This window comes from Clupea harengus, unplaced genomic scaffold, assembly GCF_900700415.2.
Source record: "Clupea harengus unplaced genomic scaffold, Ch_v2.0.2, whole genome shotgun sequence".
NCBI classification, from domain to species: Eukaryota; Metazoa; Chordata; class Actinopteri; order Clupeiformes; family Clupeidae; genus Clupea; species Clupea harengus.
The window spans coordinates 116,615-120,000 of NW_024879630.1; the positions used below are offsets into that span (position 1 = coordinate 116,615).

Consider the following 3,386-nt stretch of genomic DNA (forward strand, 5'->3'; position numbering starts at 1 on the left):
ACAGGAACAGAATGAGGAGAGTACGGCAGCACAACAGAAGGAGGATGAGGAGGTGACAGAGGAGTCTCAGGAAGCAGAGGGTGGGGTGGAGGAGAGTAAAGAAGAGCTGCAGGAGGAGCTGAAAGAGGAGAAGGGGGAGGACAGACAGGAGAAGAGAGTAGACGGGGTAGAGGAGGAGGAGCAATGCCCTAAGGAGTTGGTAGAGGAGGTTAAAGAGAAGCTGTCTACTGCTGAGGACAAGGTGGGAGGGGAGGAGAGAGATGAAGTGAAGCCTAAGGGGCTGTGACCGGAGGCAAACCCTCCAGCGGAGCTAGGAAAGGAGGTGGGATCTCCAGGGAAGTTAGGAAAGGAGGTGGGATCTCCAGGTAAGTTAGGAAAGGAGGTGAAGCCTTTAGTGGAGCTGACAAAGCAGGTAAAACTCCTGGAACTTAGTAAAGAGGCAGACGACCCAGGAGAAGAGGTAGTGTGTGGAGAGGTGAAGTCTCCAAAGGAGGCGATGGAGGAGGCGAGGGAGGTGACAGCTGTACAGGAGGTGCATGAGGAGCTGGGAGGTGTGCATGAGGTGCAGGAGGAGGTGAGGAAAGCCTCTGGGGCTCAGGAGGAGCTGGAGAACTCTGAGCGAGCGGAGGAGACCAGGAGCCTGAGCCGCCTCAGCCGGGGCAGCTGCAGAGCACGATCAGACGACCTGACCATTTGAGCCATACACAAACAAACACACAAACAAACAAACAAACAAACAAACATATGAAATACATACACAAACAAACAAACAAACAAACATATGAAATACATACACAAACAAACACACAAACAAACATATGAAATACATACACAAACAAACACACAAACAAACAAACAAACATATGAAATACATACACAAACAAACACACAAACAAACAAACAAACATATGAAATACATCCAAACACATACACACATACATACATACATACATACATACATCAACAGGTGCCTGACTAAATACCAGTATCTTTATATAGTCCAGCACAACAAACCCCCTTATGTCCCATACACATGCTAGTCAACATGAAAGCGTATTTTAGCTGACCATATTGGGGAAAGTGCTCTTACTTTTCACACAAATCAGCAAACAATAAAACAACCCAGTGCCTTAATATAACCTGCTTCAGAAAAGCATTGAGCTGTTAAAAGCAGTGCATTCCTGTGTTACAATTTCTGGTTTTAGATCATTAATTCATTTTATTTTGTATGATGACAAATATGAGGTCGACCTATGGCTTGTATAGACCGCTAATTTATTAACTTATTTATGAGCTGTGACATAACTGTGATGTAGGGTAATGTGCTTTTGAACAGAAGAGGTTAGTCAGTGTCTCAGTGCCTGGCAGCCTGTGGATGAGGTTTATGTTGAAACACAAGGAACAATGAATACATTCCTCTCATTTTGTGGAAGATCTGATTGTTTTAACACCTTACAGGAGACAAGAGCAGTGTCGTATCGTTGACCAAAATGGCAGATCTGAAAACAAAATGTAACTTTTTAACTTCATAGTTCTCAGATGACAGTCAGCAACAGTGTTAACAGTATGCACACAGAGTTAAATGTTTTTCAATAAAATTGAACAACATTTAACTCTGTGTGCATACTGTTAACACTGTTGCTGACTGTCATCTGTTTTCAAACTGACTCTCAGTTGACATGAACATAAATGGAGAATGTCTGTCCTCCTGAAAGTGTGTGTTTATGTGTGTAATTTGTATCTATATAAAGTGTGTGTTTATGTGTGTAACGTGTAGCTATCGTATCGTTCTCGTATCACCTCATACATGTAGGGGGACCAGACAGCGCATTATCAAATCACAAATCAATATGTTCAGTCTCTAAGACAGCGCATTATCAAATCACAAATCAATATGTTCAGTCTCTAAGACAGCGCATTATCAAATCACAAATCAATATGTTCAGTCTCTAAAACAGCATTTTTTGTGGGGGGGGGGGGGGGGGGGGGGGGGGGGGGGGGCAGCTACACTGTAAAGGTGTGTGTGTGGGGGGGCAGTTACACTGTACAGGTGTGTGTGTGTGGGGGGGGCAGTTACACTGTACAGGTGTGTGTGTGTGTGGGGGGGGGGGGGCAGTTACACTGCTCAGGTAGCAGACTTTAACCCCAAACCTCCCAGAGAGAGGATTTATGGACAATATCATGTGTATGCATATTGTAGGATAAGTATCATATTATTCAGATATGGGTTGGCAATCCTCTATTCGTCTTCTGCCCTCTGCTGGTGGAGAGAAGAACTGCAGAACTGCTTGAGTTCAGTCTTCAGTCTTCAAGTCTGGAAGTTAATGATTAAAAGGACTAAATACCATGAACCTGAAATACAACACAGTTGGACTTTCCTCCTGGTCATAGTCTGCTTCTCGTGATCTCCGTAACGTTGGATAAAATGTCAGCTAGAATGTAAACTCTTTAGTTTATGAACCTGAGCTAAACTGGTAATAAGAGGAAGGACTGAGAGAAAAGGACTAATCCAGAGACTCAGCACTCAGGATTCCAGCACTACTGAGAGAGGAAGTGAAGTCGGTAGATCAGCCATTTCAGACGAGGGACTGTTACTGGGAGAGAAAATGGCCTCCATATCTCAGGGATCCTTATCTCCTGTCACGTAGTCACAGTGTGTGTGAACAGCAGGAGTGTCCAGTCTGCAGGAGAAACAGCCTGTTTGTGTTTGGTGTGTTAAGATTCTTAGAAGCAGAGGAGCAACAACTTCACTCCCATAGCTGAAACACAAGACTGGGTAAGTATGCAATAAAAGGCAGCATACTTAAACATGGGCCTTCCTATATATATTAAATGGCATATGGTGTTCTGTGAAAGAGGGAAGATGAGAGATGGGAAACTAAAATGAGAGAGAGAGAGAAAACAGTCATGATGATGTAGTTTAAAGACTAAAGGTGGAAATGACCAGTAGAGATGGAGGAGGTTACAGTTTATAAACATCTAGGAATATGGTGTTGTCTTTCTCTCACGTTGCCAAACGCATGATTGTTCAAATCACCATACTTCCTTTGTTTGATTATGGGAATACAATTTCTAGACTGGCTTGCAAAAAGAACACTTCAAAAGCTTGACACAATCTATCATTCTGCTATTTGATTGGCTATGTGTGCCCCCAATCAAGACACACCTCTGCTGTCTGTATTGTCTGGTCACATGACCCTGTCTGAATACTTGCTGTAACATCCACTAGTTCACTGGTCACATGACCTGTCTGAACACTCGCTGTAACATCCACTAGTTCACGCTAATTTATAAAACTCTTCTTGGATACATAAGTCAGTTATTCCAGCCAACATTAGTGTCCAAGTCCAATACTCGGTCTTCCCTCTACATCAGAGCCCCTAAAG

At 43.4% G+C, this 3,386-nt stretch overlaps 1 protein-coding gene across 3 annotated transcripts in view; it reads left to right on the forward strand.

Annotated features, from left to right (window-relative positions):
• Window positions 1-2,386: 2,386 nt before the first annotated feature.
• The window catches only part of LOC122129327 (myelin-oligodendrocyte glycoprotein-like), a 4,183-nt gene continuing 3,183 nt past the window's right edge, over window positions 2,387-3,386 (forward strand). For 2 of the 3 annotated variants that reach the window (XR_006151760.1, XR_006151759.1), the window contains exon 1: window positions 2,387-2,776. The gene's annotated coding sequence lies outside the window, so the exon portion shown is untranslated. Of the gene's footprint in view, window positions 2,777-3,363 lie in introns of those variants that run through there. The other variant, XM_042704320.1, reaches the window with a different exon arrangement.